Genomic DNA, 13,687 nt, shown 5'->3' on the forward strand with positions numbered 1-13,687 from the left:
AAAAAGAAACACAGAGGCAAATGCAGAGTTGAAAGTCCAAGAGGTCAGAGCAATAGCTAAGAGCTAAAAACCCTTTCTTACCCTTCACTGCTGCTGCTGTCCTTTCCCTCAGCAAGAGACCTACTTTCTGTATGTTTGTGCTTTTTATTGACTTTCTGTTCTGTCTTCTCATTGGTTGTAAAACCAACCACATGACCTCCTCATCACTGCCTGTCTATACACACCTCCAGGTCTCTATGATTGGTACTGAGATTAAAGGTGTGTGTCTTGATGCTGGCTGTGTCCTTGAACACACAGACATTCTGCCTGTCATGTGATCAGGATTAAGGGCGTGTGCTACCACTAAATGGCTTGCTATTAGCTCTGACCCCCAGGCAACTTTATTTATTAACATACAAATAAAATCACATTTCAGTACAAATAAAATATCACCATATTATTCATTCATTTAGGAATTCTTGGGCATTGCTATGAGTTGATAGTGTCTCTTTCACAATTTAGAGAGCCATAGTAAAAATATCAGGCAGTGCCCCTTTGAAGATCATCAAGTCACAATCACGTTTCCTTTTTCAAGGTCCTTGTAAAAGAGGTGTCCTGCAGTCTTCCATGTTCTGCCATGTAAAATGCCTAAAGGAAAGCATTCTCTCCCTCTAGATGATTCCCTCTCAATGTATTTTCTTAAAAGCCAAGCACAATCCTCACAAAACAGTCAAGCTCACAGGTGCCTCACATTTGGAAGTCTAGATTCCAGAAAGAAAATAAATTGCTTTTCTATAAAATCCCTCAGCATGGAGTTCTTTCATCACAGCAGAAACATAGGTCTGCATGAAAAGAATAAAATTGTTGTAATAAAGGACAAACCAAATACAGAATTTTATTAAACCAAATCATACTATGTAACAACTTTGGACCTTCTTTCAAGTCCTCCAGGGCTTGGGGATCAGTCTATGGGCCTTATCACTTTGCTATTTCTTCTTGATGAGCAAGATTAAGTAAGCCTGTCTTTCAGAAACTTTTCTTTTCCAAAGAATTATCTGGAAATACTGATATATGTCAATAAGTACTATGATTCCTTCTGTTACTACTGTAAAGTCAACTCTACTGACCTTTGTAGTATTTCTCACCTCAACAGTGAGAAAAGTGCACCACTGCAAATGAGTGTGCATATGATAATTCTGTGATCTAAAAGAAACACTCAACAAAATAGTATTACCACCTAAAAATAGAAAGTACACTTAACCTCCAGAAGCCCGCTTGCTATTGCTAAAGTATATGTATTCTATTTTGTTATTTTTATTAGTCTAAGGTTAAAAACTATATTAAGAAGCAGAAAGTCCACTTATGTTCATAGGTTAATATACATTTAAAGTCTTTCTCATCATGAGATTACACATCCAAAGCTTATTTCAAGATATATCAATTTTTTGAAGCAAGGATATTGTTGTCTCTTTAATTTTTTTTGAGAATACTGAGTCTTGATTTTAAATTATTCTAAATAACAATGTTAAATTAACTACAGTCACTTCACAATTCACCTGAACAACATCATAATAACTATGAATTCCTGTAATGACTTCTTATAAAGGGTTCTTCAGTTTCAATGTGTTCCATGACATCTTATTCAGGGGGAGGAAAACCATGGCTTATCTATCTGATGACTCTTCTTCTAATCTTTGTAAGTGGTTTGGATAATGTCTGGAGCTGCTCTATGGTAGCCCTATTGAACACATACGTAATCTATGACTTGCACAAAACAGAAGTTACTACTAGATCCTTCACAAAACATTAACTGACCATGTTTATATAATTTTTTCCTTGAGTTTATCTGCCCAAAGTTAGTCAGAGTCATCAAGGCACCTGTATCAATAATAAAATCCGGATAACTAAAGGCAGCATTGAAAATGAAAATTCCAAACTCAGTGTACACATGCAGAATATTCTTGTTTAATATAATACAACAAAACAACAAATTTTGAGACAAATGGAAGAAGTCTAAAGGGAGATGTTCAGTATTTCTGATTTTGAGTTAAAAAATTATTTTAAATTTTGCAATTATTTTAGACATCACGAATTTTGTGGTATTAAGATTGACAATTTTACTATATAATTTCTGGGCAAATATAAGCATTATATCAGTGTAACCAAACAACAGTATTATTAATATTTAGGTAATTGACAAATTAAAAAATTAATATTTCCAGTTATGCTTTACCAGTACCCATAAATAACTAATTACAAGTAAATCATATTTAAGCTTCATTCCTAGATACTTTTCTTTGAGGATATTGTGAGTGGACATGTGTACATTATCTCTGTCTCAGCCTATGTTTGTCATTAGTATATAGGAAGGTTGCTGATTTATGTACATCAATTTGTACACTGCTACTTTTGCTGAATATATTGATAATATCTAGAAGTTTCTGGTGGAATATTTGGGTTCTGTTATATATAACACTAATAATCATCTGAAACAGGAAGAATATTACTTCTTACTTATTTGTATCTATAATTTCCTTCTCTTGTCTTATTGCTTTAGCTAGAGTGTCAAGTATCACTACTATTATATTTCTTTAATTTTTTCTCTTTCTGTGCTATTAAAAGCTTGAAACACTATTTTGAAAACAAGTCAGGAAAATTGGCATCTCTATTGTATTCCTGATTTTAAAAAGTTTGCTTTGAATTTTTTTCCATTATAGATGATGTTGGCTGCTTGTCATATAAAACCCGTATTATGTTGAGGTATGTTCCCTTTAGTCCTATACTCTCTAGGATTTTTATCATAAAGGCACGATAGATTTTTCTCAGAGTCCTTTTCTGAATCTGTTGAGATGAACATGCTATTTTTGTCTTTAAGACCATTTATGTAATTTATTACATTTATCAACTTAAGTGTGTTGAATCATCCTTGTATCTCTGCCAGTTTTGAAATTAGTATCTAATTATTTCATTTCCCCCTTCTTTTTCTTCCCTCAAATCTTTTCCACATACCCCTTCTTTCACTATTTCAAATTCATGACTTCTATTTGTGTAGTTGTTGTACACACACACACACACACACACACTCACACACATACACACACACAGACATACGCATTCATGCACAAACACACATGTACATGTGCACAGATAGCTGCTCGATCTGTATAATGTTACTTGGATGTATATGATTTCAGGACTGATCTCTGGGTTTCAACTCCAACTCATACATCTACAACACAATTCCTGCACCTAAAGCTCTGGGAATCATAGTGGAAGAACCAGCAGAGATTGGAAGAACTCCAGAAAAAGGAAGTTTGCTGTGAGATTAAGTCTTTTAATATAGCTAGAGAAGATACAACCAGGAAGTTTAATCAACAGAGATGATCTTGCTGGCATAGACTTGTATTCACCTGGGAAATATTTAGTTGAGATATTTTGCAACTACGTTAATCAGGATTAACTGATAACTGATAACTGATTTGCCTGTAGCTTTTTCATGGTGGTAATAGAGTAATACTGGTTTCATAAAAGGATATTGGAAATGCTCCTTTTAATTCTATTTTTTAAAATAATTTGAGAGCTACTTGCTGGAGTTCCTCTTTAAATGTCTGGTAATATTCTTTTATGACTCTATCTGAACTTCGGCTTTTTTCCTGAAGATTTGCTTTACTGTTTACAGAAAAATATTAAAAATAAAGTGAACATTTCTGATATTTTGTGTGATTGCATATATTCACCCTTAAAGTTATTGAATGTTCTCATAATAAAATTTAAAAAAGCAAAGAGAAGCAATAACAAAATTGTCAATTTATAGACAAAGTAGTTACAGAAACAAGAAGCATAAAGTTTTGAACATAGTACATATGTGACTTAGTGTGATAACTGTATATAAATAAAAACATGGAAGAAACATTCCAGATTTGATGACAAAGTTCTTTGGTGTCAAATATACCACTCCCAAGTTTCTTTATAGGTATTAATTTAATTAGTGGCACTACTGAATTTGAAAACTATTTTCTTCAATTGTCATAGACTTCCTGCTACAGAAAGAAGAAATTAATCCCTTTTATAAATGTATTATATAAAAATCTCAATAGGAAACAGTTCTTTGGATATTGCTTACTGAGTTCTAAGAAAGATATAGACGCTAGAACTCAAAGATGTTGCAACATAGTTCATACTTGTATTAATCAAGGTTTTGGATGACATTTTATAAACTGAACTACTTTCATTTTTGAAACTCAATATGTATTTATTAAAATATGTAATTAATGATGATGAACTTTGTTGCAGTATCAATTGCAATATAGGTATATATTACAAATCTTGGTCAAACGACTGTATTCATCTCAATCTTCTGATTTGTTACAGGTCTGTTTGAATTTCAATTACTAAATAATAATCTATTCATATCCCCAAAGTTTAGATCATATTGTTTCTAAAATCAGGGTAATCACAAGACTGTTATTCAGGAAATTAAATAAATTATCCTAGAAGAGTCAATTCGGAAATCAATTTAGGCTTTGTTCTCAACCAATGTCTCCTTTGGCAGTATAGTCTAATCAGAGTCCTATGCATTTCTGATGATATTCAGATTGGAAATGCCTCAAGGTAATATTAAACAAGACAGAAATTAGACTCAGGGTGAATCCACAGTATGTATAAAAGCCTGGTGTAAGGACACTTGGAAATAATCCAAATATTTTCAAGCAATTTGTAAGGTTCAATATGAAGTTCCCTGAGCTTCTTCACATGCAGTATTTGAAAATACCAAAGCTTTTCAAAGGGACAGGTTCATGACCAAGCAAATTATAACTAGAACTGGGTTAAGCAAGATAAGATTTAGTAATAATAATGGCAAAATACTCTAATTTCAGAAACTAAAGATCAGAGTAAGAAAATCTTAGAAAAGGTTTTAAGTACGTATCATTTTCTAAGAAATAGGAAATGACAAGGGAGCTTACTGCTCTCTATGCATTAAGTTTCTCAAAGGCTATTCCTGTCACCCTAGACAAAAAGATATTCACATCATACATTCAGAGAACTTCAGCAAAATTCAGCATCAGATAGAAATCTGGGTTATAGATACATGAAATAAACAGAAAGTTTGAATAGTGTGTTGGCTGGCATAAAAAGGTTATCATAAATACATGTGGAAAAGCAGTCAGATTCTACCCTAGAAGCTTTATTAAGAAACAAAAATAACTACAGAAATGTCCTTAGGTCACTCTTTTAAAAATAATGTATTGTAATATTTTTATTATTTCTTAGAAAACTTCATACAGTGTATCTATCTTGATCATATTCACTCTCAACTTCTGTCAGCATAATAACCCTTATTCTTGTAGTTTGTTCTTTTCTTTTTCTTCTTCTTCTTTTTTTTTTTTTTTTTTTTTTTTTTTTTTTTTTTTTTTTTTTTTTTTTTTTTTTTTTTTGGAAGAGTATCCATAGCCTTCTGTGAAAGTTGTGTTGAAAAAACATTGATTGGGTCAGACCACCAAACGTGAGTTGGTATCTCCCTTTTGGTCAGCTTTCTAGAAACAGTGGAGGGAGAAATAGTTGGACACAGTTGGCACAAAGGGGTAATGGGAAAAAAATGGGTTGGCGGACATCTCAAGAGGAGTGGGAAGCAGGAAAGATATATGGCACAAAGGAGGAATGTTTGACAAAGCCATGGAAAATTTTAGTATTTTATGCTTACTCGGGGGAAAAAACAAAACACATCTTACTACTTCAGCTCTTTGTAGTGATGCTGATGTACTTTTGCTGCAAAACTCTCTCTGCCTCTCTCTGTCTGTGTCTCTCTGTGTCTGTGTCTGCCTCTGTCTGTGTCTCTCTGTCTGTGTGTGTCTCTGTCTCTGTCTATCTCTCTGTGTGTGTTTACTTGTTAACTGCATACAATTTAATACTTGTTAACTGAACACAATTTAATATTGCAGCAGATATTGGCAGCCTTAGCACTATCTTTCATATACTTCACCTTGTGCTTTTGTTTTGACCCCACCCTCCACGCCCATCCCCCTGGGTAGAGTGTCACATTGCTTCATTTTCTGCACCAAGTGCTAAATATTTCTCGAATTTTCAATATGGTTATTCTTTTATTGTATATATGCAATGCAATATCTATTGACGAGTTAAAGGGACTAAACTAACTAAATTGAAACAAATTTAACAGTAGAAGTGCACCCTGTGCCAATCTTGTTTATATGAATCTCACTGATGGTAACTGAAGCATGTCACCTCACTTTGCTGATATCGGAAGAGAAGGTTCACTTACCCCGATCCACATAGTAAGAGACAATTATACCCTTTCTACATTTATTGTCTGACTTCTGAAAAGCCTTTGGTTAGTAGTCTCCCTTTCAGCCTTCCATTCTGTACATGCAATATATAACAATAAATCAGTCTGTTAAATGAGAATTATTTATAAACATTTGAATTTTCATCATTGCTTTAGTATAGCATCAAAATTGAATTAGCTAGCTCTTTCTCCTAGTTAAGAGTGAGTTTATTGTACTAATCTGTAGATATCTTCTCATAGAAATAAATAAAACAAATCAATTTGAGGTTTTGTGGACTACTACCTACAAATATTGGACTCAAATAAAATTTATAATGGGTGAAGAAAGAAGATAACAGGTTAGATGATACAGTAATTTTCTATTTTATTTTAACTTGGGTATGGCAAAACATTATTAGAATTGTTTTACAAAAGGTACACATTTAAAAATTTTAACTACATATTATATTTTCCTAAGGTAGGTTTAAATTTATAGAAAATTTGACCAGAGAGTAATAACAATTTCCATTCATCCTTTTTCACTACAAATACTCAACCTCCCCAAATATCAACATTCTACACTAACATAATGAATTGAAATTGATGAATCAATTCTGACATAGATTTTACCTAAGTGCATATAAAGTTTCATTATCATTCTCTCTGTTAGACAGTCCATTAGTTATGATGAATCCAATCTCTATGTGTTCACTGTTAAATAAACATGAATAATAGTCTACCTGTCCTTCAAATACCCTGTATAACCCTTGTTTAATCTTTCCTTCTGATCAAGCAAGCCTCTGGAAACCAACGAGGTTATCCCCATTTCTACTGTTTTGCTTTACCACAATGTCTCAAAGTTGAAATTATAGAGAATGCTTCTTTCACTTAATGATGTGAATCTCAACTTCATGATCTTCCATGTTTTGCAACACATTTCTTAAGATTACTGAGTAGCATTGTATACGCAGAAGTTTTCACACTTTCTTCACCCATTTACTTACACAGGAACATCTTGATTGATTTTGAATTTTATCAATTACCAACAGAAAGGACCACTAGAAACATATGTGTGCAAGTATTTGGACATAAGAACCCCTCTCGGTTTTTAAAGCTAGGAAGAAAATTGTTGGGAGTTATAGCAACAAGCACAGTTAATTTCATAGGAAATTACCTACGTGGACTTTGCAGGGAAATCTTATCTTGAACATCCCCTCCAAAAAGAAAAAAAGAAATTGTTCAAATGTCTTTTCAAGTATCTGTATTGATTTGCATTCACAACAAACGTGAATGAAAGTTCCTGTTGTTCCACAACCTTGCTGGAATTTATAGCTATCTGAGGTCTGGAATTTAGGCCTTCAATAGATAAGGCATGGTATCTGCTAATGTTTTCACTTGTACCACACTAACAATGCATGACATTGTGCATCCTTTTTATTCATATTTGAAATTTATCCTCTTTGGTGAAATGTTTACATGGAGTTATGACTCATTTTAAAGTTACCCATTTGGGGCCTTTCATTAAGAAGTTTAGAAGTTATTGTATATATAGGAAATCCATCAGTGACATCTTTTCTCATACATTTAGTAGCTTTCTCAAAGCTGCCATTTGTTTTTTGTTTTGTTTTTTACTTTAATGAAATCTATTTTTTTTTCATTCATGTTATGTTTAGGGGATTTTACCTAGCCAGTCATGGCTAGTGTGATGAAGTTTCCCCTTACGCAGAATTAGGAAATTCTATGGTGTTGTCTTTCACATTTAGGCCTATGAACCATTGTGTGCTTGTTGCTAAGATGCAATATCTGTCTCTCATTTTATTTTTTCTTTCTTTTTTTTTTGTTTTGCTTCTTTTTTTATTATTTTTATTTTTTTTATTTTACAATACTATTCAGTTCTATATAATAGCCACAGATTCCCTTGTTCTCTCCCTTCCTGCCCCCCTCCCCTTCCCCCCAGCACACCCCCCATTTCCACCTCCTCCAGATCAAGGTCTCACCTGAGGACTGGCATCGATCTGATAGACTCAGTCCAGGCAGGTTCAGTCCCCTCCTCCCAGATTGAGCCAAGCGTCCCTGCATAAGTCCCAGGTTTCAAACAGCTAACTCATGCAATGAGCACAGGACCTGGTACCACTGCCTAGATGCCTCCCAAACAGATCAAGCCAATCCACTGTCTCACCTATTCAGAGGGCCTGATCCAGTTGGGGGCCCCTCAGCCTTTGGTTCATAGTTCATGTGTTTCCATTCGTTTGGTTATTTGTCCCTGTGCTTTATCCAACCTTGGTTTCAACAATTTTCACTCATATAAACCCTCCTCTTTCTTGATAATTAGACTCCACCCGGAGCCTAGCCGTGGATCTCCTCACTTTTTATTAGTTCTTTGGGAATTTCCTATAATATATTTTTTAATCATATTCACTCCCTCCCCCGTCTTCTCCCAGATCCATTCTGCATTACCCACCCTACTTTGTATCCTTTTTTTTTTTTTTTTTGATTTTTCGAGACAGGGTTCCTCTGTGTAGCTTTGTGCCTTTCCTGGAACTTGCTTTGTAGACCAGGCTGGCCTCAAACTCACAGATATCTGCCTGCCTCTGCCTCTTGAGTGCTGGGATTAAAGGCGTGTGCCAGCACCGCCCAGCGTCTTTTTTTTTTTTAACCTATCAAATACAGTTTGTGTTATCATACATTCCTGAATGTTTGACTTTAACTGGAGGGTGGTCCCTACCAGGAGATGAAAACTGACTCCTTTTCTACTAGACGCCAATGATTTCTAGTAACTCCATAACTAGGGGTAGCACTTTGTTCCTGCCTCCCCCTCCACCATGCTGAAATTTTGTCCAACGCAAGCCTGGGTGAGTTTTATGCATGCTGTCTCGAATGCTGGAATTCATATGTTTAACTGACTTATTGTATCCATAAAACATTATTCTCTTGTACTCATCCACCACCTATAACTTTTATAGTCTTTGCCTTTCCCTTGGACTGATCCTTGAGGTTTTAGTTTAGGAGATGTGCCACAGGTTTCCTCTCTCTTTATTATTTATCTGAGCATTATTCTTGCACTTTTATCAGTTGTGGATATCTGTGGTGATTGCTATCTAAGATAACAGCTTCTCTGATGAGGGATGAGAGATACAGTAAGGAGTGGGTGTAATGATAATTCATTAGGAGTCAGATAAACGGTTTGTCCATTTAATAAAATAATTGTAGTAAGTTCTCCATTAGGTATTATGGCCTGTTTAGCCACAGGCTAAATAATGGTGATATTCATGGATTTCAACTTGTGAAGTAGACCTCCAATCCAATCAGAAAGTGGTTGCTTGTTTCCATGATGTTCATGCCACTACTGCAATAACAGGGCTGCCCTTCCAAGCTGGTTATTGTTGTCACCTGGAGGGTTCACAGAGGGTAAAATTAGTTATTCCTTCTCTACATGCATAGCACCTTCCAGCACTATGAAAGGTAGCCAATACTCTAGGTGAGTATCACTTTGGTATCTCCGTGTTTTATAATACAAGTGTATTATATTGTCAGCAATAGGGTTACAGCATCAATTTATGCAGGGTATGTTGATATCTACTTGTACCTCTATTCTTTTTTTCTTAAAAAACAGGAAACTAGATGGAGTTTATTTCTAAAATTAGTACTCTGTATGACTATTAATATCCCAGGATAAAGTTTATATATACATAATAGTCTCATAATTAAAATATATGTAATATAATGCACATATTCATTATATATATGCCTATTATATATGATTATATAATTATAATATATTATAATAATCTTACAATCTAATAATTTTTCATGGACCTTCCACCTAACTTGGATTCTGGGAATTGAACTCAGATGGGCCTGTGGGGCAGGTGCCTTCTCCTACTGAGCCCTCTTGAAGACCCTGCCTTTTAGTCTTCAAAGTTTCATTCACAGACCCTTGCCTCTTCCTCTTCCTCACTCTGTTTCCATGTGAGCAGCCTCTTCACATGGGCCAGAGGCAGGGGAGCCAAGGACTATGTGCTAAAAACATTACTCGAAACAAGTAATTCCTTCCTTCTATTCTTTGAAAATACTATCTAACCTCACCTTATACAGTTCCTTTTTTGAATGTGTCAAACATCACTTGGGTAATTCTGTGTGGATCAATTTCTTGGTTCTATTCATTTCATTGATTGGTACTATACTTAAGCCTTTCCCTCCTTTTTATTTTCTGGCTAATTTTATGAGTTCAGAACTATTTATAAACATTGTTGTATAAATTTCCTGTTATGAACAAATGCCTACTTGACCCAAAGAGGGAATCGATGAAAGAACAAAGTAATGATTTAATCCAAATCTGGCTTGGTGAATCAATGATATTGCTGGAGTTACTCACAAGAGTATGGATCAGGGACTACTAGAGGAGCATGAATAATTCAAAGGCAGATGTACCACTGAAAATCCAACCCCAGCATGGGTGGTGATTCATGAATACTCCAACTCTGGCACTTTCTGCAGAACTTAAAGAAAACTTGACTAGGTAGAATGGAGGATATCACAACCCACTGGCCACTTTTAGTGTCTCTTTTTGCCAGTAATTGCTTACCATTTCCATAACATTGAAGGAAGAGGTCTTGTAACTATTTGCAGGAGCTTCCTAAGACCTATGAGCTATTTATTTCCTGAGTTTCCTGAGCTTCTCTCCTCCAGAATGGAATGTTTCAATTCAGAGGAAATTACTACAGGAATATTATGCAGAATTATTCCTTTTGCAAGTATTTCATGATACTTCAAACATTATTATGTAATAAGCTAGAAACCAAATTCCTCGTTTCATTCCTTCCAAGACAAAATAATTGTCCCCCAGTAGGAAATTATTTGCTAATCACAACTGATTATTTAGAAAGTCTTGGAACATGTCTACTCCAATGTAAATAAAGAGATTTATCTGTCATCATATAAAATAAACTAAAATAATTCAGAAAAAAATGAGATAAGGTTGTATAAATATTAAGATTAATAACATTTGGTGGCTATTATTAGGTATATCTTATTTTGTCTGTTTTGTTTTTATTTCTTGACAATCTTTTAAAGTAAAAAGTTTTCAACATTTTGATTCATAGATATCTGATAATGAATGGCAGCCTTATTTCACAAAAAAGCAAGTGGAATATGTTAATACAAGTAAGTAACTCTGTGCTTACTTCATTGGTTGAGATGTATATTATTTTACAAAAGACAGAAAAATGCTTAGTAAGTAATATTTAGTAAGTGAAATGATTACCTGTCTTCACAAAGTGATTGGAAAAGCATGCATTCTGAGGACTGACAGACTAGAATTACATCCACATTAGGAATTATTTATCTAATAGTTAATAGCATATTAACATCTTGTGACTATTACTATTCCCACATGGCCACCTGCAAAAATAATACATACCATTTGAATGTTTATGATAAATATTTAATGAGATGTTTTATTTTTTAAAAATGTATGGTTTGTTATAATCACCAGTTAACATATTCAATACACTCTCTTTGCCAAGAAAGAGGGAGGGAGGGAGGGAGGGAGGGAGTAAGGGAGGGAGGGAGGAAGAGAAAGATAAGGAGAGGAGAAGAGAAGAAAAGGGAAGGGAAGGGAAGTGAGGAGAAGGGAGGAGAGAGGAGAGATATGATATTGAGAATTCTGCATCTGAAACAGCATTGAAGCTTTCTGTTTTGCATCCTTGGTTAACATTAATAAAACACTTCAAGCTGGTGTGGGTCGAAACTCCCTCCTGCTGCAAAGAGAACAAAACCCTCAACAAGGAGTAGCTGGAGAAAAACACTGGAGAAGAAAGGAGAAAGCAGAAAGCAGAAAGCGAGGCATGGCTTCATCATTGAAATCACACAGTAAACTGACAGAGAACACACAAGGAGTTTATAATATGTGACTGTCTTGGCACCCTCAAGAGTCATTTTTGTTATGATCAACCAAGGAAGTACACCAAATGGATAAGATTTTGTATTTCCTGGGATAGATGTAAATGCTTCAAGGCAACTGTTTTTTATCTAATACATTTTTGGCAATTCCCTACAAAGTCCTATGAAACAAAACATAAGCAATAACTGTGCCATAATAAGTACTAATTTGGGCCATGAACCATCGAACTTCCTTTAGATTTTAGTATGGGAGCATATAAGCTAATTTGAATTCATAAATAATCTCTTCTCACCACTTTTGCTAAAAAGTGAATGTCTAAAATCTGAAGAATAAAATCCAAATGCTCCAGGGATGGTGACAATTTTCCCAAAATAAAAAATTTTGAGTACAAAATCAGATCCATCATGTGGTACAACGGGAAAGAGGATTGAAAATGAGATTTTCAAATGACAATGATTCTGATGTGTAACTTTAAATGCGTGTCTGCTGCTACCACAGGCTGGTGTTACTTTCAAGTTTTCAAGTTAATGGTACAAAAGATCACAGGCTTCCCATCTGTCAACATGAAGTCAAGCTGCACACTGTGATGAATCTCTGATACCTTGCTGACATAAAAGTTTCATCTGAGACTCTTTCTCCCTGGTTAATTAATGCAGTAGGGAGTGGACCTGGCCCTAGACAGATACCTTTGCTATGAATTGCAGGAGAGGATTATATCAACTTCAAAATGAATCTACCCTTTGGCATGTTAAAATTTTTATTTATGAATGTGTGAGCTTACGTGTTTATCAATTATATATTTCCTTCTGATTCTTGAAATGCAATAGGGATTTTGCCTTACAAGGAAATGCACTGAAGGGTCTCATGGAAAACTACATTCTGACACAGAGACATTTTTAAAGAGAAGGTGGAGGTCAGCTTCATGCCTTTTATTAGCTGTCAATCACAGGGGTTTCAAGTGACTAACAAATGCCTTTGCTAACATGAGAATGGAAGCTGTCTTTGGTGCTCCATAGTTTCAACTATGACAGAGCTTCAAAATGCTCATGCCTGTGAAAGATCTGCATTTGTAAGACATTGAAGCAGCAGAAGTAATCTGCCAGAAAGCATGCGTCACCCAAATTAGCATGAAGGCAGATTCATATAGAGGTGACCAAAGGAGAAAAAGCTGGGATATTCTGTGTGTGGATCTTAGATACAAAATTAAGGAGCAGAAATCTCAACAAGGAGAAAAAATGAGAGGTGGAACAATGAATAGTACCCAGTAAACTTACGAATGACTCCATCATTGGATGATGATAGACTAACTCTTTGTTTCAGCCAATATGCTTCTATGTCCTAAAGTCAATAGACAGTGTGTTTAGGCCTTTTCTCCCTTGTGTTTGCAGACTGTCAAAGTAGAATGCAAAGAACTCACAAATATTTGAATTTTAATCACAGTGCTATATATTATTTAATGTTTCAGAATTGTTTATCATAATCAGTACATGTTGCTCAAAACTATCATCTGTAATCTTGTGTATTTA

The sequence above is a fragment of the Peromyscus leucopus genome, chromosome 16_21 (genome assembly GCF_004664715.2).
Source record: "Peromyscus leucopus breed LL Stock chromosome 16_21, UCI_PerLeu_2.1, whole genome shotgun sequence".
In the NCBI taxonomy this organism is placed as follows: domain Eukaryota; kingdom Metazoa; phylum Chordata; class Mammalia; order Rodentia; family Cricetidae; genus Peromyscus; species Peromyscus leucopus.